At 33.1% G+C, this 25,517-nt stretch overlaps 1 protein-coding gene across 1 annotated transcript in view; it reads left to right on the top strand.

The window, feature by feature from the left end:
• The window catches only part of Octalpha2R (alpha2-adrenergic-like octopamine receptor), a 610,987-nt gene that overhangs the window by 533,946 nt on the left and 51,524 nt on the right, over positions 1 to 25,517 (top strand). The window lies entirely within an intron of this gene.

Below are 25,517 nucleotides of genomic sequence, written 5' to 3'. Positions count from 1 at the left end.
AAGACTTGTAAAATACAAGTATATAGAAAAATTATAATTTATTATACAAAAATAAATATTATAAAAAAATTACAATATTAGGTGAACGAATGAAGTAATCGCAAACTAATAGTACAAGTCCACATTGCAGTTGTAAAAAAGTACTGACCTTAATTTGTGTCTAGAACCGCTGATGGTGATGGGGGAAGGCAGACATACAGTAACACGAATATAATCAGACATATAGTTACACGTATGTGTAACAATTATGACACAGATTTACTCTATTATTCCTTTTAACTTCTTTATCAAAAATCCACTATATTTTTATTCAGAATATCAACTTCTTGCATTTCCATACGTAAAAACATTAATTGTTTATTTAAACAGCAATTTTACTAAATTATCCTTTATAATATGCTTTCTATATATCCTTTATATATAGATGTTAATCTATAGATAGAACAAAACACAAAAAAATTATGATAAAAACCATGTGATGAAACTTTTTTAATATTTTTTCCCATTTTCAGCGCCAAAAAAAAATTATTGGAAATCATTAGAGAGATTTCAGACAATTTTACCATCGCAGACTTGTGTATCTGTTAGTACTACAAATACATTTCTTTGCAGTACTAACAGCTGGTTAAAAATGAGCCCGTAAATTGTTTCAAAACTATATTCAACAGCAGTGTAAAGAATTAATCTTCATTACCATTATATCGACGGGCACATACGAATTTTAAGGAAGTATGAGAAATGATATGTAAATTTAATAACCACTAGTCATCATATTTTATATAACAAAAGGTCAACAAATACCAAATTTCTTTCCGTTTGTTTTTTTTTTCCACTGAAATCTGAAATGAAAATATTATTCATTCTACCTATTTATTTTACTTTATAGTTACATTCCACTAATCTGATATGAGTTTGTACATAAATTGCAACATTGTAGAAACTTCCTTTCAAAATATTTTATTCATTTCGATCAACTAGGTAATATTATGTTTTAAGTATAAAATTGAATAAAGTTTCAATTATTCATATTATTCCTTACGTAAATAATATTCGTGTATTGAAATGGTCTGAGTATCATTTGTATATTCCCATGAGGTTCTCGTTCGAAACACATATTTTATTTTTGTAAACGCTTCTTTTCCAGGCGACTACTTTCTTTTCAAGAACTGTTTGTCGAGAATTTCTTTTCGGCAAGCATCTTGCTCTTACCGTCCTTTGAATAATTCATTCGGCATCTGTATTCTGTATTGCCGCTATTATGTGGACTTAGAAGTTTGATTTTTATCCCTATTGTAATATAGTAAACATCGTATTGAATTTACTACATTCTATTAAATACATTCGGTTTTACTTATTTTAAGTACGGATTGAGGAAATAAATTTGTTCATTTGATAGAATGCATGTATGTACTAGCTTGAAATTATTTCATTCCATTACACTTATCTAAAAAAGCCTCCTAACAACAAACTAACCTAAACACTCTCAATAAAAAGATTACAACAAATTAAAAAAAATATAATTTACCGCTCTCCTTAAAAATAAATTAAAATAATTATCAGTAACGATTATACTTTAAATACCGAGTATTCTATCAATACTGTATAGATTTTATACCGAGTTTCTCAACAAATTATTCACAATAATATGGAATTCAATAGTTTGTTTTATATCTGTTTACTTACACAGGCTTACACAAATTGTTTAAGAAAATTAATTTAAAAAAAATAACTTTTAGCAGAGAAACAAAAAAGTCAATGATTAATTAATTACTCATTTAAAAGTAAATAATTCTAGGATTTTAATAACCGATTGAAATCATCATTTAATAATAATATTTACACGCTACAAAAAATGGATATATAATACAGCATACAAACACTCTTTTAAATCATACATTATGATTATAGACGAAGACATTATATTAAAAACAGTATTATATTAACGTTTTCATTGTAATAGTTTTGAATACTAAATGAAATTCGTGCCCAGATAGGAATGGACTATGTGTGGACAGGGTAGAAATCGAATTTTATCTAATATCACCTATTGTTGATGTTAATAACGGTCAAAAAGCTTTTAAATTGAAATTATATATACACAAGCTGGCCATTATAGATGTAAACTAGAAATTAATTTAGACTTTCTACACTATTATAGACTTAATGTACTTGTACATACACACGTAGTTATTAATGAATTTTGGAAATTTGCTTTTTGTAATTGAAGGTAGAATAATAGTAAACAAAGAATTCAATAATTTAGTCATTATATGAAGCATGTGTCATTTGTGATCGAAAATAATAACGGAAGAGAACTGCTTTAAACTATGATTTTTTTACAATCATTAGACATTAAAAATTACATCGTCATGAGTGTTATTGGTAAATCTATTTCTACACAGTAACTAATATTTAGATATCAATTTTTTTGTAAATAGTATTCAATTTCGCAGAATTTCAATAAATAGTAATAGAATTTTACTATATCTATATTTATTATTTCATCATTAAACTGATCAAAAATTTATATCAATTTTAAAATTCTTTTTATAAAAAATACTATTATATATGGCACACTATAACCGTTAAGTCCTAAATGATAATATCCAATTACGTTTTGTAGATGGTTTATAAATACATAAATAAATTTTTACACATTAGAAGGTATATTCCCATTTTTTGTTTATCTTAGGCGAGACCAATTTACTGTATTTAAATATCTACAAATTAACTGAATAATTTTTCTTATTCCATATTAACAAACATGTGGGAGTCATTTTAAAAGGTTCTTTTAAGCGATGATAGTGCTAAAATTTTCATACGAGTAGAAATATTTTTACATACCTTACCACATCATCATTTATATTTCTTTCTTGTCTAAGACTGTATTGCTCATTATTCAGTTTAGATGATATCTGCAATAGTTCCTATACAAAATTTTCAAAGATCTTAGAAAAAACACATAGAGAAATCAGGCGATAATTACTATTTTTAGAGAATCATTACCTTTACGCAACAGGACTACTTTCTTGGTTAATTTCTAGGCATTCGAGAAGAATGCTGAAATTATATATGTACATTATATATTAAATACTGAAAGGCATTCAAGATGCTGAAATTATAAATGTACATTATGCCAATACAAAAGAATGTTTTTAAGAAAGTAGCCATGAATATCGTTTCAATCAGATGCAGAAACTCCTTTCAAAGAGTTGACGTATCTGAGAAACTCTTGGGTAAATATTAAAGTTATAATATTATAGTAGTAAGGGTTTTAGCATTTGTGCTGGTATGTGCTGGTATAGCTAAAATGGAACTTAAATTTTAAAAAAATTATTGTAATCATTGACCAGTTATAAATGCAATACTGTCTGTGCCAGAGTCTGAAGCACTCGAATATTTTTTGTTAAGAAATTCGCTACTTTTAGTAATTTTTCCAGATTACACAAACAAATTTACCCTAGCTTCTTGTCATCTTCAAGTTTAATCGGTTATCCTTCTAATAATTAGTTTTTGCCAGTTTTATTAGGTTATTAAGTTTATTTCTATATGACCTAAAATACTCCAACAAATTTCTATTAAAAGTCTGCTTCTTGGTAGCCTACTTTATCACGTTCACGGATTGAGCTAGAGATCATCAGCTATCCACGGTATCAGTTTTTTTTATATTTTTATAGATTTTTAAGATATAACTGTTCAATATGTAATAATTTAATAGAAACTGTGTATACTTTAGTTCCAATTTTATTGTTTTGTGCTACTCAACATTCGACTGTAATCAATGTATAATCGATTGTGTTAAATTGTATTGAGTGATAAGATAGTTTAATCTGCATCTCTACCTAGGGAAACGTTAAAACTATCAATGAATACTGTTTTAAAGCACCTGAATTAATTACTGCTAAACAAAGATATGGTCGACATGGTTTGCCTACCGTTTTTTTTTTTACTGATGCTTAATTTACCACAGAAGCTTATATAAAAGGTTGTGCGTTTGAAAAATGTCATACCTAACCGGGACTCAAACACAGGGTCTCTGAATGAAAGATCGAGACGCTAACACTCCGCAATGGAGATCGGCAAATTTTCGACTAAATCTTTAGGTATGTTAATCCAGATCAGGAAGTCTGTTTCTGTAAGAACTATCAAGTAAAGTTTCTCATCGTTATTCCTTATTTTAAATTATCTCTGAAGAAATCTATGTATCTTTTATAAATATATTTAATTTTTTCCATTTTCTAGATTTTTATACTACTCATTCAATGCATTAACAAAATGATTTACTTGATTACAATGAGTTATATAAACGGATAAAATAATATTACATAGATTATTATCTACTGTGAGATCTAAATTTATGTAGTTTACACCCTCCAGAGTTACCGCTTGCTTTTGAAAGGATAAGAGTTCATTAATGTAAATTATATCCCCATCATTTTTACTACGCTTAGCTTTAATGGAGCTATAATCAGGATAAGACCACGGAAAATTATCAGAATGTCAGGTTTTGCCCCAAGATATTTACTCAGATCACACAGATTAGTCATCTAGATATCTTACTAAATTATAAAAATTGTTGTGAAAAATTCTAATATCTGTTTTTTTTATTTTTATTATCAATGAGTAAATTGTCTAGCTCAATAAAATGATATTTAAAAAATTTATACCGATATACGTAACTGTATAATCATCTTTATTCATTATAGTATGATTATGTTTCATAGCTTTAAAAGAACGAAAGACTTAAAACTAAATTTGCTACGATATAAACTAATAGTCTAAATAGCAACATTTAGCTTTAATCGGTACCTGTAAGTAAGTTGATTATACACATCAATTCATATAAATTTGTTTTAGGTAAGAATAAAAATTAATATAAAGATTAGGAATTAAAAATATCATTTTTAGATAAAGAAAAAAACTTGTATTCTTTTGTGCTGTATATGATGTATTTTGTATAAAATTGTTTCTGTATATTTGGTAAAAGGACGTTTTTGGCTTAGCGTACTATATTATGTGGATATAAGAAATGAATAACAAGGTTACTGACTACTTATCGAATTTCTGCAAACCTTCATTTTTTTTCTTTCATTGTTGGGGAGTTCTGCTCCTAATTGATAAATATTTTCGTCTTTAACTCAGACGTAAGCCAGCTTACCTTTACTTTTCAATCTCATAGCTCCCTTCAAAATATTTTTATTTTAAGCTATCGAGTACTTTTTACGAAAATATTGTTTGACTGTAAACTGGTGTTTAGATCAGTAGAATGAAGATGCCTTTTTTTCTTAGCTGCAGCAACACTCTTCATCTAAGTCAACCTGGAGACGAATTTTACGAAAATTGTATTTTGTTATTTCTGGAGAGGGTACTGCGTGCTACTGATATTTATTCTCCATTAAAAGATTTATCTATAGTTCTTGTCATTGATTCTAGAACTATTTATTTCTGGTTATGCCAAAAATGTCAATATTATCAATGTTTTGCTTAAGTTGGTGGCTTCATTACATAGAGATTCCTTTTCAAATTTCATAATAATGTACTCATTGAGTCTACAAAAGATCATTCTCGAGTATAATGTCATCTGCTACAGCTCGTATGACGCTTGTTTTCTTATTATTGGTTATAATTTTGTTGTTTAATTTTTCAGCGTAGCATTCATGAGTCGGATCAAATCATCTCTGAAATAAAATCATAGTTTCTTGGAAATTAATGATTTAATCGCTATGATTTCGCATTTAAGCAGAGCTGTGAGATTGTGTCAACACTTACTCATTTTTTATAATTTTTACAATCCTTCTTTTATGATTTTTTATAGTTGACATATATTATCCGATGTTATAAAAACTTTCAGTTAGATATGTGAATGACAAAACCTATTCAAAGATTTAAATATAGATCTCAGCAGAATTTAGTGAAACGAGCAAAAATATGAGTTTAAATCAAATGTAATTTTATTCCATAAAACTTTATTCGATAGTTTTAGAAATATACGTTGCTTCGCCTTTACTTAAAATTCATCGTAGGTAAAAATTTTTTGTGGCAAAACATTTCACTTTAATTAAAAATCTAACTTCACGATGGTTTTTTATTCGTTTCTTTCTTTTGATTATAAAGGCATAGACTAAACGATTAAATAAATTATAATTGTGACATTAGTATATCAGACTTTTATGGCTCCTTTTCTCCATTTAAATGTAATAAAAGTGAGAAGAAATAATATTCTTTGAAGGTATACTTTAAGTGAATATTCAGTAAAGCAAAAGTTAGTGAATCTTGTTCAAGTTTCAGGTGAAAATATTAATATTCGGTACAGATAAAGCTTCAAACTTAATAGGAGGCAAGTTAGATCTAAATCTAATAGATAAATTAGATTAAATCTAATAGGTTGCAAGTTAACAGTCTTCCATAATAAAAAATTACCTACTGCAGAACCATTAATAATAAATTTGTTTGGTCGTCGAAAAATAAAATTGAATATGTTAAGGCTGAACTTATCTCACCGAATCCGCTCGGATTGAAAATTGAAACTAAAAATCGGACAATTATTTATGCAAATTTTCGTTTCGTTCTAATCTTCCTTGTCATACATTTCAAAAATTGTCCTCAGAAAGCAAAAGAGTTCTTCATATTTATCACTTCAATTATTAATTATCTTATTATCTTAATTAAATAATAATATATCTTAATAATATAATTAATTAATTATATTATTAATTACTATTAATTATCTTATTTCCTATTTATTTAAGAAAACACTGAAGTACATGGACAGGCACCTATATTTTATTCGTAATTTCAATATAAAAACCTGTCACCAGTGAAACACTAACACCCTTATTACGTCAGTTTTTGTTTCCTAACTTGTTAAAATTGTTTTAAACGTAGTTCTATTTCCTTTTACCTGCTTAAAACTTCAATATTCAACTTCTGTTTTCTTACTTTACTAACGTCTTTTCCTTTCACCCGTAGTAAATCCTACTAGTAATAGTTCTAACGACTTTTAATTTTTTATGTGATGCTGTAGTTAGCTACTATTGATGTGAATAAATTCAATTATTTCTCTTCTGACTAAATTTTACTGATGCGTCATTTACTTTTCTATCTATCATCAAAACACTCCTCAGTCTATTCGGTAATTTCCCTGTCTACTTTCTCTCACCTTTAATCGTTTTATCTCAGCTAATCTTTGACCTTTTATTTTGTACGTTGCCTCGTCAGAAATACTTAAAAGTTTCTTCATATATCTTTATCAGTACTCACCTTTAACATTAGTAAAGTTAAAGAATATCTTAATGTATTTTTAAGATGATTCCAATAAAACTTTGAACTAGCCTAGAGCAATTCATTTATAAGCTGAATTATATCTTATTTATTTATTTTAATCGATTAAAATAAATAAGAACTAGTCTTTAATATCGGTATTATCGTTTCTATTTTATTTCTTTCCAAGTTTTCTAAATTAGAATTCCAGTAATTATAAATTATTCTTTACGTGTTTTAGATCATAAAACACGTAAAGCAAAGTTACTGTATTTATTTATTATATCGTACTAACAAATTAATTTAAGATAAAAAACATACCAGAATCATTTTTCTTTTTTTTTGTAATCAAAAAAACAATGTTTTTCAGATATATGTAGTTTAATGTAGCGATTATTGTTATTCCAGACATTTAAAAAGATTTAGAAACTTAACTTTATTACCTTATAAAAAATAATATATTTCTTCATTTATAAAAAGGATATCTACATACGTAGTTTATTTAGTAATATTTAACTAAGTTCATAAAAAATTATTCGTGAACTGTTTGCAGTCAAGAAGATATAAAACAATTATAATAATAAAGAGGGATACTTATTCTCGTTTCAAAGGGTGCTTTAGTGAAAACTATGTTCAGTGTCTCAGGAATGTGATTATCACCGCAATCGAAAATTCTAAAAAAAGCAATTTTGCATGAATTTAATAACCTGACAAGAGAATACTTGACGTAAACGGGCTGTAGTAGTCGTAAGCACAAAAAAGAGTTAAATCTTTGAAAGAAACAGAATTCATTGTCCTTTTTTCAAACGCGCTCATTCAGAGAATTCAATTCACTTCTTTATTATCAACATAACGTGTTTGAAGAATAAGCCCAAGAAATGAAAAATTATATTAAATACCAGTTTATTCATAATGCATGTTTATGGTATATATTTTTAATTATTGCCTTTGTTATTTTTTCTTTGTAATAAACAATTACCGACAAAGGGTGATAGAAGTGTTGTAATTATTAAATATGATAGTCATCGATACTTCTGAATGACTATTAACGATGATACTTTTAATAATACTCAGTAATGTTATAATGAATTTTATGAAATTCAATTATTTATTGTAAAAATAATCCGTACTCAAAAATGTAAGTTAATAACTTTCATTACGAATGTTTCGTGCAATTATTAATTTCATTACATTATTAGAATTAATAAAAATTGTTCTTAAATTTCAGTTTAAAACTAGAAAACATATTGAGCTCTAGTTTATATATAAAAGTATATTAAATTATATTTCTTTGAATATTATTAAGAAAATAAAGGAGACTCTAAAGATTGTTTTTTTTTTATAGTATATAAATATTTTTGCAGATTATTTTTCAAGTATTTGTATGGTTGAACCGTCAGAAAGGTTACCATCATCTCCCAAAAAAAAAACTAAACTGTATAATGAAATTTATACAAATCAAATTGGATGTATTACGAAGTAGACAAGAACACTGTTTAGTATTATGGTATTTGCATAAAATGGCAAAATTCAAAAAGATAAATGAGTTCTAAAGTGTCCTTACAGTATTGATGAAAAAAAGCGATAAAATATCTAGCGCTTGAAAACAGTTCTACAAATAGGCTATGTATGACACACAGAAAACTAAAAAAAATGTGCAGAACAATAAACACCCACTATCTGAAAATTGGGGATGAAGGAGTGTAGAAATTCCCATCCGGATGAATTAAGACAATACTAAAAATAAACTAAGCCTAACTTCGAAATTTTGTCCTGCAGTCTTCACAGACTCAAATAGTTTGTTTCAGCTAATTTCAGTAAACAAGCTAAGATGCCGGCTAAGACCTCACTGCAATTCAAAAGAATCTAAGGATGTTTGTTCAATCTGTACTGCAACTAGTGTGCGTTTTCTTTTTAATTGATTATTTCTCTTTTGAGTGGACCTGCTTTTTATATGAACACAGACCCAACGGAAAACCAGGGGTAATTCACCCCTGTACTTTCTCCACCGGCTTTGTGCCACGCCCGTACGGTTTACAGTATTATGTTATCTTGGGTAAGCTTGCAGAATTCTCCCAGGCATCTTGCAGGTCTCTATGCTACAAGAATCGATCGCACTCAAGCAGCATTTATTCTACGATGTCCTTTCTTCTACAATAGTCACATTAGACGCCTAGTCATGGAGAGGGTCTCAATGGCAGCGCGCTCAGGTTTGCTTTAAAATAAAAATACTAAAAAGTTCTAATACTCCTTAATAAGTGTTTTTGCATTAGATATGTTAACAGCTTAAGTAAGCGATGAGAAAACCGTACTTTTGTTAACTGAAAATTTCAATGTTATAATCTTTTTCACAATCTTAAAACATAACTGAATACTTATGTAAATGTTTGTAAGGAAATTAGAATTACTGCTGCTGAAAACAACAATACATTTCTTAGATACATCACAGGAAACCACAGTTCCAGTTATAACGAGGAAAACTTTTTTATTTAGGGGTCCGGCAATAAAACAATTGTTTGACGGGGTAGACGCTACTCTTTCAATGTGTATAATGAGCCCCTTCTTTAACCTGTTTCATACGTTATCACCAGGTCGGGAGAAATGAAGGGGCGTGTGGAAGTTCTGTCTCATCGGATTCCTTATTGTTCGATTGTAATATGAAAGTTCTAAAGATACTACAACCGTATCCAGTTTACCATTTAGTTTGCCAGCTTGCAATAAATACTAAGAAATATAAAACGATAATTTGAGGCATACAACTCGTCATTATTGGGAGTTAATATAAACCGTTAATAGATTTTTCAAAATATTTACTTAATTAGAGAAAGGTAGGTTTGTGTACGCCGCGTTAAAATTCGGTTGTTAAACAATTATTTAGCATTAATTAAACAACTCTTTAAGGTAGATTTAAGATGAAACTTCATAAAAAAATACCCCCGTCGTTTCTGGGCCAGTATTATGCAGGCGATTTATTATTCTATTTACTACTTTAGTCTTCTAAAATGTGAATGGAATGATCACAGCAATGGATGAATCTCTAAATAATAGAATACTTAATTCAATGCACAATGTTTGTTCTTGAATTCTGGATTATAACAAAATTTTTCAGAAAATTGAAAAGAAAACTTATGAACTAAAATGATTTCATCATTGGAAATGAATAAGTAAAATTATTATCCAACAGTCCTTAAATTGGACTGGAGGTACTACAAGTTCTTCCCAGATACTCTTTATATTCCTACCCACAAAGGATGTAGGAATGGTTCCAGATAGATTCATTATAACTACTTTAAGAAAAATTTTCTAGGAATTTTCAACAAAATATTATTTTTCATTAAGATAAATTGCAAAATATTTAAGGACTACTGTTTTGACGTACTTTTTAAACGATATTCAAGCATTTTTTCCTAGTCATGAAAAGGAAGATATGGACGTTTAAGAGTCCAAGATTTCATCGAATTAGATTTAAAAGCAGACCTGACATTTTCTTTAAGAACTGTAGTATGAAACCATCCGCATCATCAGCTGCATCACCATAATCGTAGGTTGAATTTTGTTATGTATTTAGCTTATCACAACTTTGTGTTCAATTTTGCAGAGTAGAAGCTTGTATACAACTAAAAACGCGGATGGACAAGTAGTTAGTTCTCCTTATAGTGAACAAAAGGAATTTAGACGAAGTAGTTTCAAAAGTTTATTTAATAACAAAAATAAAATCTGGAATCGTAAGTTTCTAAAAAAATCCATTTAAAAATAAAGCATTTTCTGTCATTCATCGATTATTAAAACTATTTTATAGGCTTTGACTAAATTTAAAAAAGATCAAGTAGAATATATGACGCATCAGTTAAATGTTAAATGAGTATCATTAATATTTTCAAACTAAACACCGTATATTAATACTGTATAATATTTGAAACGATAGAACTTATGTTAAAATCAATTGACTTATTTCTGATATAATGCAAAAGCTATTTTAAATAAAATCTACTTACAGAATGCTTTTTTATTTTTTCAGTATTGATGGAATGATGTAAAATCTACAAAGTTATTTAATTTATTACGTTTACTTATTTTACTGACAATAACACTAGTTAACAATAACAAGCTAAAAAACATGAAATTATTACAAGTAAATGCTAAAAAACAAATTAACTTTCAGGTAAAATTTCAAATATTTCACAGGATGCATTTCTCAAATCAACATAACGATAAAAATCACGCATTTCATTAATCTAAAGGCATAATTTTTTTTTTTGTTTACTCTTACTTCACAGAATAAAAGTAATTAATTTTGAAGAAACCTACAGGTTAAATTTCCCATAAGTGATTACTATTGGAACGTTTAACAAACACGGTGTTCTTTTAGACTAGTTAGGATAAAGAAGGGATGTATAAATAGTGTTTTACGTTCATTTCCTCGTAAAGTTTCATGATAAGGTTGAAATGTAATGAAGTAGAAGCGTAGCGTAGATACAGTTTCAAATAATAGCATCAGTAAACTTGTACTAGCCCCCAACAGAAGTATAAATGCAAATTCAACTCCACAGAAGTAAAATTAAACTTTACAGAAGTATGGAACAGGAATGTACCATACTTCTGTAAATATCAAGTATGTATTGTAATGAATATATCAAGTAAACGAAAACTTAATATATTAATTTTAGAAAAATATTCTAATTATAAATTTCATGAATGCCATAAGGAATGACGTTCCAATCGTTGCTGTTAATACTTATAATTAACTTAATTGTACATCTACAAAAGTACAGATGTTTGGTATCAACTGCAAACATTAGGTAAAATTTATATAAATGACACACAATTTGGTGTATTTTAAAATTAATTATAATAAATTTTTTGATCCGGTATAGACTAAAGAAATAAGAAAATCATTGTTGACACTTAAGTCCTCTTTAGGTCCTCAGACAACTCCAGAAACGACCAAAAACACTAGCATTAGTTATGCAGACCTCGTCCAGCAAGTGAAAATGGGTCTTGGGGATGACCTTTCTGAGAATATTATGTCAGTAAAGAAGGGAAAATAGGATATAATGGAAATCAGGATCAGGAGTTCATCTACGAAGAGGGAGGATATGTTGAGAGGTCTAGGAACCAAAATTGAAAACGTGGATGTAACAGAAGGGCCACAAGATAGGATAACAGCGTTATTTCACATCAAAGGGGTGGACTCAGATACCACAGCGGAAAGGATAGTAAAGGAGATTCATAAAGAGGTGGGAGCAGATACGCCGGTCCGGGTGTCAGGATTGAGACCGGCTTACGGGGCAATCTAAAAGGTAAACGTTCAGCTACCGACCCGAAAGGCCCAGAAACTGGAAAGAAGGACCAGATAATTCTGAGATGGCATTCTTGCAGGATAGAATTCTGAATGGATGACATGAAGTGCTATAGATGTTGGGGATTTGGGCATGCGTCGGCAAATTGCATAGGGCCCAATCAGGCAAATCTCTGTTTCAATTGTGGGGGAGCAGGCCACAATTCCACGCTGACGTATGTGGCCACAATACGTTAGTGTGGAACGTTACGATGGAGAAGAGCATCGACTTATTTTGGTAGCGGAACCGAACCACAAGAAGATTTCTAGAGGCTGGCTAATTGACGAAGTGTGTGACGTAGCAATAATGAATGTCAGCAGCTTCGCTATGTTGGATGTCATAACTGGCAAAAAAATTGTAGCAGTGAAGTTAAATCCTTTCACCCTAGTGAATAGCTACATTTCCCCAAACTATGATGATGAGGAATTTAGCGAGTTCTTGTTGGACCGGGAAGCGATAATCAGAGAGGCGGGGAGGCCGGTGGTCCTCTCTGTTGATTATAATGCAGAATGGGTTGAGTTGGGTGGGAACAGGTTGACCAATCGAGGTTCAAAACAGGCTGCTCTCCTCGGAGTCCTAAATTTGTCGGTTATAAACACGCCGAGAGTACGGACTTACATGAACGTGGAGATGGATCCACAATAGACATTAATACAGTAACGGAAGGTCTACTCGCCGAGACTGATTTCATAGAACGTGTTGGAAGAGGAACTGATGGATGATCAAATGGCGATTGGTTACTGCATTGGAATGAAGAGTCCGATAATTCAGGCCAAGGATGGGAAATGGAAACCGTCGAAGTCACAGATCCAATCTTTTGCCAATGCCGTAATTGAGAGAGTGGAAGGAATTCAGAAATGGACTACAGAGGTCATCCTACAAATTATTTGTTAAGAAAATGAAAAAAATAAAATGAAAGAACGGTTGGGGCAGACGAAAAGTCACTGGTGGACTAATGAAGTTGCGGAACTACGAGTTGTGACTCTTGCAGAAAGGAGAAAAATTCAAAGAGAAAGACGGAACCGACCGGCGGAGGTGGTAGAAGCTGAGCTCGCATACAAGACCGCATGTGGAAATCTCATTGTAAAGATCAAACAACCAAAAAGAAGAGCCTAGCAAGAATCTGTAGGAGACCTAAATATTTACCCGTGGGGCCAAGCGTATCGGGTCCTACTAAGGAGGTTAGGCACACCGCTGTCCACATTATCCAGAGAACAAGTTCAACTGCGATTACAGAATTATTTCAAACCATGACGTACTCCGCGTGATTATCACAGCACAGGAAGAAAGAATTACACGAAGCAGTTGGTAAAATACATACAAAGAAGAGCCTGGTTCCCGACGGGGTCTAAGGCACCCGATTAAAGGCGTTAGCAAAATCACATCCATGGCTTCTATTGGAGACGATCAACAAGGCGTTTACTACAGGGAGTTTTCCTACAACATGGAAAGTGGGTAAATTGCTGTTGATCCCTTGTTGTGAACAGTTGAATGTACATCAGCGATAGTCATAAAGACCAATATGTTTATTGCCGACGATCGACAAGTTATACGAGCGGCTTTTGGTGGGACGAGTTCTGTCTGAGCTAGAGGCATCCGGATGATTGGCGCCACTGCAGTTTGGGTTCGCCAAGGGAAAATCCACGGTGGATGCCCTCACCAAGAAAGTGAGGCGGATAGAGATAACTACAGCGGGCATCAGGAAGATTAGAAAGATAACATTGATGGTCCTCCTGGATCTCTGCAATGCTTTCAATAGCATTCAGTGGAAACACGTCTTAAACAGGGTAGAGCTGCTAACACCAGTAGAAGGAGGAGAAATAAGTTTCCGGATGTTTGGGGCCTTCCAAGGATCTGTTCTAAGACCCCTCTTGTAGAATCTGGTTTTTGACGGGGTCTTGAGATTTGAGTTCCCGGAGAGGGTAACTCCCGTTGGTACGCCGACGATGTAGCGATGCTGGTTTACGGCCCCACATAAGAAGTGGAGGAAAAGGCGAATAGTGCCATAAGACAGATAAGCATGTGGTTTCTGACAAGAAGGCTACTACTCGCTTCATAAAGGGCGCAACTCCTAGTTTTGGCAGGCCGACATAAGAATAGAAGAATTTTAGTTACGGTCGACGGGGTTAGACGAGAAATTATGTCACCCTTTGTAAAATATCTCGGGATATGGTTTGATCAAAATGGGCTATACAACCGACACATCAGTGAAGTATGCAGTAAATCGGAGCGGATCGTCAACGCTCTGAGTAGACTGATGGGCGCCAAGTGGGAACTCAGAGCAGCTAAAAAAATGCTATTGATGATAGCAGCGACTTCTATAGTATTGTATGCAGTGCCTGCCTAGATTTCGGAACTAAACAGCAAGAGAAATATGAAGATGATGACATCATTGCAGAGACGAATGAATTTAAGACTTAAAACTTGGCGGCGTACCGTACGGTATTGGCGGATGCGGCGGGAATCCTGGCTGGAGTACCGCCGATCCAGTTACGGGCTAACCAAATAAAACAGATCTATGAGGGCTTGGACACGGAAGATGCCACTAATCTCTTGCTACAAGAATGACAAGAGTAGTGGAATGCCGCTACAACTGGGGCGTGGACAAAGAAGCTTATTCCTGAGATAGCACCGTGGCTGAGGAGGAAACACGTGGATGTGGGGTACTACGGAGGATTTGGTGTATACTTACACAGGTTTAAAAGAAGGGAGCTCCCAAATTTTGTGTACTGCTGTCATGAAGGCACTCCCTGCCACACCGTTTTTGAATGTGCACGTTGGGAAGATCTAAAAGCAGGATATAACATACAAGAGATTATCCCGGAAACTACAACAAAGTGTATGCTGAGATGAAAAAAGGAATGGCTGACAATAAAGATATTCGTGGCTGAGGTTATACGAGCAAAGGAAGTGGATTACAAGAAGTGGGAGGAGTTACTTTAAGAAAAAAAAATACATAACAACCGAGACTCGGCTACTGGGGCAGGGTCCGGGAATGGCATAGCCGGGTCCGGCGTCCCTGGCCTTAGCGGTTAGAGGCGGAGGCAAGAGCAAGATGGAAATAAGGAAAAGATCCGGAACTGGTGAGACGATCTGCCATGCCCGACGTACTGCCGGATGTTGGCGAGGGGGGGGGCTCATTAGAGTCGCAAGGACACTCCCCTGGGCTGAGTAATACTTGATTGTTGAGCCGGACCAGGGGAGCAGGAGAAAAACAAACACAAAAAAGTCCTCTTTAAAAACATGTGAAAAAATACGGTGACAACAGATTAAAAACAACAAATCGCTCGTATAAAATCGTATCTAAAATGTAATGTTTCTTCGTGTGTATAAACACAGAAATACAAACGTTTAACACAATAACAATTTGTATGTTCTGTCCTTGAGATGACCAAAATATTTAAAGCAGATATGAGTTGTTAATTAAACTGCAAATTTTTCTATTTTATTGAACTCTACTGTTATATTATTACAATTTCTCCCCCTTTCAAAACAATAAAGAAAACAAGAAAAGTTAATAAGAAAATTATATCAAAATTATGTTTTTTAAATTCTTTCACAATTATGCGCAACAGTACCGACTTATCGTTATTCTATTTTGTATAATTTTTAAGAAAAGTAATATACAATACATAATTTACATGATAAAGGTAAAAGCGGAATAATTTTTTTTTAAATATTAAAATATATTTTCTCTATAAATTGAAATGTAGGCATCCTCAAACGTACTTGATCCTTCACAGTTACCTGGTCAGATGTTTTACCCAGGTGAAGTACAATCAACACTTGCCTGTGTTCTTTGATACCGGGTTGGGTATTCGTCTGGACTCAGTTTTGGAGCCAGTTTTGTACTCGGTCTTCACTGCGGACCTTCTATCTCCTTAGAACACTATAGTTTCATTCTTTGCGGATGACACGGTAATCCTGACCCTGTCGTAGCTTACACTAAACTGCTAACTGTGTTACTGAATTATTATCTAAATGAAACATGAAGGTTAATAAGGCTAAGTCTAGGCATATTATGTTTGCGATGAAGAGGGGTGATTACCCACGAGTTAAATTAATGGCGTTTTCATCCTGCATGATAACAGCGAGCGATACCTAGGACTGTATCAGGATCGCTGGCTAACGAGGAAGAGTCGTGTCATAAAAGGACGCAGCTTAATATTAAGGTCAGAGAGACGTACTGGTGTTTAGGCAAGGGGTCTTGAATATCATATTCTAACCGGCAATTGGTTTACTCAGCTGTTCTGAAACCATCGAGATTGTGTAGTGAATCCAGAACTTATAGAAATACAACAGAAGCACTATGTTTTGTTAAAAACGCTGAAGCTCACGAACATCTGGGATTTCTAACCGTTCGAGAGAAGATACGGCGATTCAATACAAGATAAAAATGAGACTGAACAAACATTTGAACTGATTTGTGGTTAACCTCCTGAATAACAGCGAAGACGTTAAGCATTTAAAGCGACTGCATATATTAGATCTGTAAGACCTTCAAGAGTTGAGGTGAATCAGCTACCCTAGGATGATGTGCTTGGTCAAAATTCTTCATTCGGTTCGATACTTACTTTTTTGTTTCTTTAATTTCTTTCACTGTTTCTTTGTTTGATTAGTTGTGACTTTGTGTGACTGATTAGTTTAATTAGTTCTTTGTGTGATTGATAAACTATTTCTCGGTTTTTTTTTTGCTTTATATTCTGAAATTTGAATTATAAACAATGTTCTTTGTATGTTTATTTATGTTGTATATATTTGCGTACACTTTTATAACATAAGAGTATGTATACATATGCATTCAGATATATATATATATATATATATATATATATATATATATATATATATATATATATATATACACTATTAATATATACTGTACTACTCAATATATACTGTGTATATATACGCCTCTCTGCATGTCATTTTTTTGGTACTGAAATTTTCTTATGGTTTTCCGTAAATTGGAACGGATTTTAAATTAAATACTACGTCCAAAAAAAAATTGTAACCGTAATTTGATGAAATAATTAAAAATAATGACTCAATCCTACAAACAAGCATAAATTTTGAACTCACTCACTATTGTGACTTACTGCAAAAGCGCATAAAAATACACCACTAAAGAGCGATCTTAACCTCAAATTTAGGTGATGTCTGTTAAAGACCTTAAATTGTGTGTAACTAAAGAACGACTCAACCAAACTTCATCAAATTTTCACATGTACAACTTCAAATATATTACTGCAGCACATATTAATTTCAGTGAAATTGTTCGCAGTAGTTTTGAAGATTTAGAGTCGCAAATTTTAAACATAATATATATATATATATATATACATAAGGGAATACATTTTAAGTGAATGGTATTTTCGTACTCCTCATACCTCAAAAACGTAAAGAAAATTCAATTTTACCCCCAGTCCCATCATTCGACTGAAAGTAATACCGTACTTTTCTTCGAAAAGTTGGTAAAACGCGTCATTTAAATCATGCTCTTTGTCCTGAAAGTACTAAAATATTTAGTTAAATTATCACAGAAATCTTTTTTTGAAATTCAGATGTTGCTATGTGATGGTAAAAAATAAATTACATTGATTAGAACAGATTGAAGGAATTTAAAATATTTTAAACCCCCCTTTTATTTTAAATGAGTCATATAATAAAATACTGTATTTTTACATCATTCCTACTGACTGCGGTATATTTACTTAACGAAAACTGTTTTCCCTTGATTTACATTTTAAATCAGTTTAATAAAAATTAATTGTAAGAAAATGTGCAGAACTAAATTAATATGAACTTTAAAACATAAGCAGAATTGTTTACAACAAATAAAATGATTTTGTGAAAATATTAAATTACAACATTGTTTATGTAGTACACGACAAATGTCTTAGGTGTTTAAAGGAAGGTAAATGAAGAGTGCCTGCGACATTTATTTAACTAGGATTAAGCAAATGATATAAGACTTGTTCATAGCGCATAAACAAAACGACATATAACTCCAGAGTGTATACTCTGGGCTAGTCTTTAGTTTTCTTTATCTAAGTGAACGCCAATTTGTTTGGACGGTATACTTGTTTGTTTTGGTAACAATTCTTTAAAATTATTTTTTTTATGTAATTTTTTAAGAAAAATACTAAAGATTTTAATATAGAGTATATTGCACGAGAGTATTAAATTACTGATTGTCATATGACATTTTCAGTCTATTAAAACTTAGGTACATAAGCGTAATTTTATGGAGAATTATTAGTTTGTAAAGTCTTTATGGTATTTTTTCTTAAATATTTAGTTTACAGTATATACAAACATGTATGTAGAGGTACTCAAAATAATAATATTAGTCATATGACCAGTATCAAACACAGGGAACCTTATGGTACCTTTTTGGGATGAATGTTTCTCAACATGTATTATTTCGTTTTTTTTGTCGACTTGGTCGAAGATAGGATTTTAACTGCTCCGTATATTCTCTAGTTTCCCAAAATACTTTCCCGATTGATTGGATCAAGTGTTGAAGACAGAAATTAACAGAAGAAGTTTAAAAAATATGACTAACAACATACGAATTGTATTATGTTTGAAACTGTTAAATATACTTTTCACTAGAACATCAACTTTGATAACAGTTCATATAGCTCCTGTTGCTAGCTTAAGTCGCATTTTTATATACTATAATGTTAACGTAAACTATTTTCATACAAAACAAAAACAACAAAATTTATGACAAATTTATCTTCATTTTGTACCAACAACTACTTACTAAATTAAAAGACTCAATCCGTATTAACCCAATTCATGATATAATAATCTAATACTGACAACACATCCGACGGCACATTCCGACGTCTCCCCGAGTCTGGATTCCGTGGCTCCCCCATTTGTAGACCCTACTACAATACAATTGATGCCCTCGCCCACTCTGTTATAGAAATTCACATGGTGATCGACTTACTCACGTCGTAGCCAACCTGAATATATATATATATATATATATATATATAAAACACAATAATAAAATCTCATCATTTATTTTTCCATAGTAACGTAACTTCCCCCAGATCTAATTACAGCAGTCTAGTAATAATATTTCATTTATAAAGTAGGGTACATATAACTGAATGTCTAATAACATTACATAATTGTTCGATTGTCAGACGAAATGATGTATTTTCAATAGTACTAAAAAACGAGATGTAATTTTCTGATATGCGGTGTCAAAGGTTTAAAGCTTTGAAGGTGTTACTGTATTACCTTAGTTATTCTTAAAAAAATTATATAATTTAATAAATATTTGATTTGAAACAAGGACACACAATGATACCATATTATCGGTTTGTAAAAAGAAATATTATTTTTTACTCGTTAAGTTATAAAAAATTAAATTAACTTTTACCGATAGTTTCCGAGTTGGAACATTAATTATACTATTAATAAAGACAAGGGTTCCAATCCCTTTTATTTTAGGACTTCAAAATTTATTTAACGAAGTAATTATTTACTGTAGTAGGTCGGTATAATTTGGTGCAACGTTATTCAACAAGGCTAAAAAACGTTTTCAAAATAAACATAGGTTCAGTGCTGTCCACTTGTTCGATGGATTTGAAAATCAGGCCGAAGCTGGAAGACAGAAAAATTGAATGCTACCTATAGACCCATATATAGAAATTTATTGATCCATTATCTTCGAATTTATCTTGCGCGAGTCCGATGATATTAATCAAAATACAGGTAAATGTGAAAAATTATGTACTGTTTTCGATGGTCAGATTATGTAATGTATTATTTAAATAAGTTTAGTACTCTTCCCGGAATTTCTATAATTTTTTCCTTTTTTTGGATTCAGAGGTCAACATTCAGTCTACATACTTTTCCTTTACAGTTATGACTGCAATGTAGCAGCAATAGGGAGCTACAGCGAGGAAAGTAAAGATGATTATAACAATTCTTTAAATGTTCTTTTTTACGTAATAAAATTATCATAAAATCCTATTTCAGTATTTGGAATCATTATTCATTTAGAGTTTTAATTTTATAAATAAATACTACAGAAAATAACTATCATATTTTATCATCAATGATTTAAATTTATACTATAAGGTCCTTGAAGTAATTGTGCTTATATTTATTTATGACTTTCTTCTTATAGCAAAAAACCCTTTTTTCTTATGGTTAATCACTTGGTTTGGGTTAATTTATTCTCTACCTGACAGGCAGCGGGTTAATACATACATGTCCGTACACAAAAATGATAATTCGAATACAGGCTTAACCAATTTTATTTTAATCCTATCGGCTTGAGCATAATGTAACTTTGTGATTATTGGAATATCGGGTACTAATTTTCAACAACCGTCTAGTTCTGTCTACCCAGGAATTAAACCGCTACGAGTATGTTCAACAAACAAGGAACGCATCTGCCAAAGGGTTCTTAGAAAAACTATGCGAGATAACCGACTTCGAAGATTTGCGAGTCGTCACTATCAAAAAATATAATGTTTAATTTCATGTAAACATCATAAATATATGCTACTTGTAAACATCTTTTACAACGCACCAGTATTAGGCTTGAAAGGAATTTTTTCAATATTAGTAATTGCAGTTAATTGCAGATAGGAGTATTGAAAATCCAGTTAATTTGAACCAAAATGCGATCAAATAATTATTTTTAAAACTACTGAACTAAATGTTTAGATATCCATTTGTATGATAAGAAAAAACTAGAATAAGAGATATGTTAAATTAATTAGTTAAGGAGTATAAATTTTGAAAAAGATGAAGGTGGTAGAAAATAACTATGCAGTATATTGTATTATTATATTTCAAAAACAAATATATGTTAGGTTACATGTATCTAAGAACTATGACCTCATCCTCTGAAGCAATACCTAACGGTGGACGCGGAGGTTAAAAAAAGAAAAGATTTATGACCTGGGGTTACTGTTTGAAACATATGATTGAGTGGAGTACGGTCGTGTCTCGTTCGCTCTCTGTGATTCGCTACCGTAGTTGTGGTATTAATTTTATATTTGGTTTTTGTTAATGTTCGTTTTTTCTCCTTGTTTTTTTAGTGTTCGTTAGTTGTTCATTGGTTGTTTAGTTTAGTTTTCTTCGTAGTTCAGTTTCATTGAGTTTTGTGTTTTTATTGCAATAATCTGGTTTGGCCGCAACATTGGCCATTTAGATTATCGCTATTCGTTGTTTTACAAGTCTGTACTGTTCGTGCTGCGTGGATTGTTTGTCGATCAGTTATTTCAGATATTTATTGCTGTTACCTTACTGTTTTGGAAGTCATATTTTTTTGTACTTATTGTGACTTTTTCGTAGCAAGCTACCGTTACTACGAAGTATTTATGTGTTGCTACGCTTTGATTTTTTATGTTGACATAGAAAAGTTTTTTTTTTTTGGTTATTTAAATTTTTATTTTTATTGTGATTTCTTCGTGGCTTATCCTAGAGAGTCGAAGGGACGACCCGCTACCCGTTGATGATTCTTCTATTCCGCTAGAGACGGGTGTCAGTCGGGAGGAGGAGGGGGAAACGAGTACTCCGGGCGGATTTTTCTGGTAACAGTGAGAGTTACCGATCGGGGAGTGTAGACGTCGATATGCGCTGTACTTTGGAAGCTTTCAGCTTAGAGTTCAGGCGGAAGAGGGCAAAATTGCGGCTGGTTAACCAGTCAACGACAGTTGACCACTACTGCGACAATCCTGTCTGATTATGGCAGTGTGGCCGAAGGCGGCTTCAACCGAGATTTCCCACAACTGAAGAGGTCTTACATTGTGGAAATGAGCGTGGAGCGATCGGAGACGGCTAGTGAAAAGGAGACTGAGGGTCACTCCCACGGAAGAAGATGACCAAAACAAGTTGCGGGCCGGTGGCACGGCCCTGACTACGGAGAAGCAAAAAAAGTTACGGACTGCTAGCTCGGGTTCGACATCCTCTACAGAGAATGGGGTAGAAGTGGAAAAGGAAGGAAAGGACAAGGTTGCCGAAGCGGATTTTCAGATGGTTTGCCGTCGGGAGGAGCTTCTCTACGAATTGTCTGAGTTACTGTCTCGTGTTAGTGACCTGAACCGGTTTCTTCGAATGTGAACACGAAGCTCAAAATTAAGAAGTGTTCCAGGAGGGTGGCTATCTCTGCACGTCATATCAACTGGCTTCGTGATGCCTGGGGGGATTTTCTTGAACAGGTCAATAAGGCCACTCAGACGCCTGGGGTGGAAAGCCAGCCTGGTTGACGGTACTCCGGTGGCAGAATGCGTGATGAAGAAAGACGAAGCTTTCTTCATCTCATCAAGAATTCCCGAGAAAGACGGGATGAAGCTGGAGGATTTGGCAACACAGACATCTGGGGATCCTGGTCAGGATGCTCTGTGGACGATTGGGAGTGGAGGTTTTCACCAAGCGCTTGAGGACGATATATCTGACAAAGACTTAGCGCAGTTGGTCCGTCGGAAATGGCCAAAAGATGCTTTTTGAATGCTTCAAAAGCTTTTTGAAGCTGCTACGGTACTTCAATATACGGATGACGGCTGCTGTAGAACATGAAGAGGCTCCTCAGGCCTGGCTTTTAGGCTTGGCGGCGGGTGTTGGTCACCCTAACCATGGTGGTCACTCTGGCTCTAACACCCATTCTGGTGGATAAACTCTTGAATGAATAACGGCCGGGTGCGAATCGGATGGGTGGCCTGTCTATTAGTGCGACAGCTGTTGTACTGTTGTGTGCGGTGCTTCCGCTGTTGGAATACGGGGTACCGAGTCAAGTTTTGCGGCGACCTGGACAGGACCGGCCAATGTTTTACCTGCGGAAAGTCAACCATGTGAGGAAGAATTGTCAGAAGGAAATCCGCTGTACTTCCTGCAATTCGATCGGCCACGCTCTGAGGGGCGGGGCTGCAGGGCTTTGCCTTGGACATGAGGAGTAGACGCTGGTGTGTATGGAGCTACGGTGTCGCCGACATGGGTCGCTTCGTCCAGGAGTGGTGGGACGCTCCGGCATCTCATCGGCGATGATTTGCCGGAGACTCCTTGCGGCGCCACTAGGGGATAAAGTTAGACCAAAGTCCCAGTGGGGGATCCCTTCAGGGATTCCTTATTTGAGGCGAGGCCATGTAAGAACGGAGTCCCGGTGAGGGTATCCCTTCTTTGTAGGTATGACACGAGAAGGCTGAGTCCCGACTGCCTGTGTGGGTCTTTGTGAACGGCATAGCCGGGATCAGGGTTACTGCCCAGGTGGTTTGAAGCATGGCACCTCTGGAGCTGTGTTTATGCTTAAGTGCGGGTTCGGCTCTGGGTAACTACAGAAGAAAAAAAAAATTACGACCTATTTGTACAACCGTTACCATAATTGTAATGACATTATATGCCTGATTAAAAATGTTACAGTAGGTTAGGTTTTAAAAAATGATGCACCATATTTGACTGTTAGATTATCTAATGCAGTACTTAAACACGTTAAAGAATAGTGGGTTAATTCAAACCAGGTAATTCTAGAGAGTGGGTTGGATAGGGGCGCTCCGATGACGCAATAAGGACACTCAAGGTATGTGGGATGGGCGCGCGATTCGGAGAAGTATGCGTGGGGTGCATATCCGGACTCTAATTAGGGTATAGGGATGCGAAGGACAGCCCTTCTGAAGAGAGGCATCGGGGAAACTGGATACAGTTGTCATGATATCTCAAAGAACCCCGACGAGCAGGACAGCGGTTTTAGCTGTATGCATTAGGGTAGGATATTCTACAGCCATGTCACTCCGGGCCGACCAAGGCAGCGTCTTCTAAGCGATTACTAGTTGCCCCTGTGTTGTTAAAAATAGTCGACAAAAAAAAGAGAGAGAGAGTTCCCCAGCGAGAGCTATGCAAAGGAATGGAAAAATGATATTGATCAATTTAATTATGTATCAATTTAATTATTTTTAATATTTTGTTTTAGTTGAATAATTTAAATTGTATGTTTCGATACTCAAAATTATTTATTTTTTTTTTAATTTAACGCTAATTCTTAAAAAAAAAGTTGCCGAGTACATTAACCCAAAACATTACAGCCTTAATGCATTATAAACAATTATTATTGTTTATAATTGTAATATGTATCAAGTCATTTTAAATAAAACTAAATAATTTGTATTATTAAATACTTTAATAAGATCTATTTAACATTAATGACATATCTATCTACCAAAACTCTTATACCAGAAAACTCTCACTCTCTCTTTGGTGCGGCATACTTTATTAAGAATATAGGCTACTGCATAAATATGTTGCCTATGAAATAAATTTTGGGGAAAAGTTTCAAATAAATGGCAGAAAAATTGGGCCTGTTAATTATTTATAAGATTTACCTTAAAATTTGATTGCGTGAAAACATTATAGTCCTTTAGCTATCTAAAATCGAAATTATTTTTTGTATTTTTTCCTGCTTTCTCTGACAACGTTCTTATTGCTACTTTATTTAAACTAACGAAATTAATTATAAACTAGTCGATTTCGCTGTTCATGTAAGTTTAATTTTAGACTTCATTAAGTTACCTTTTATGTTTTGTACGTCTACTGGATCGAAGATGAAAGGTTGAATTTATCTATTTTGTCTTACTGATGAAAATGAGATGCTACTTTTAATGATAACATATTTGTCGTATAAAATGAAGCTTTAACATAAGTATTAAATTCCTCTAACAAAAATGGGTCTTCTTATTGTAATATTAAGCATCTCATATTGATGGGAATACACGAGGCGAGAGGTGAGGAGTCCAGGTCGATGTATGGAATATAAATCTCTCTCTGGGAACGTCGAAAAAGGGAGCAGGTGCAGTGACCGAACAAAAACTACAATATAACTACCTACTGTAGTTAAATTAACGTCAGAGTGTAATTAAATTTTAAGTTTTGTAATAATGTCTTACACTT

Source organism: Lycorma delicatula, chromosome 1, assembly GCF_047948215.1.
Source record: "Lycorma delicatula isolate Av1 chromosome 1, ASM4794821v1, whole genome shotgun sequence".
Classification (NCBI taxonomy): Eukaryota; Metazoa; Arthropoda; class Insecta; order Hemiptera; family Fulgoridae; genus Lycorma; species Lycorma delicatula.
Note: the sequence above shows the minus strand (reverse complement) of the source record. Positions and strands in the feature narration are given on the sequence as shown.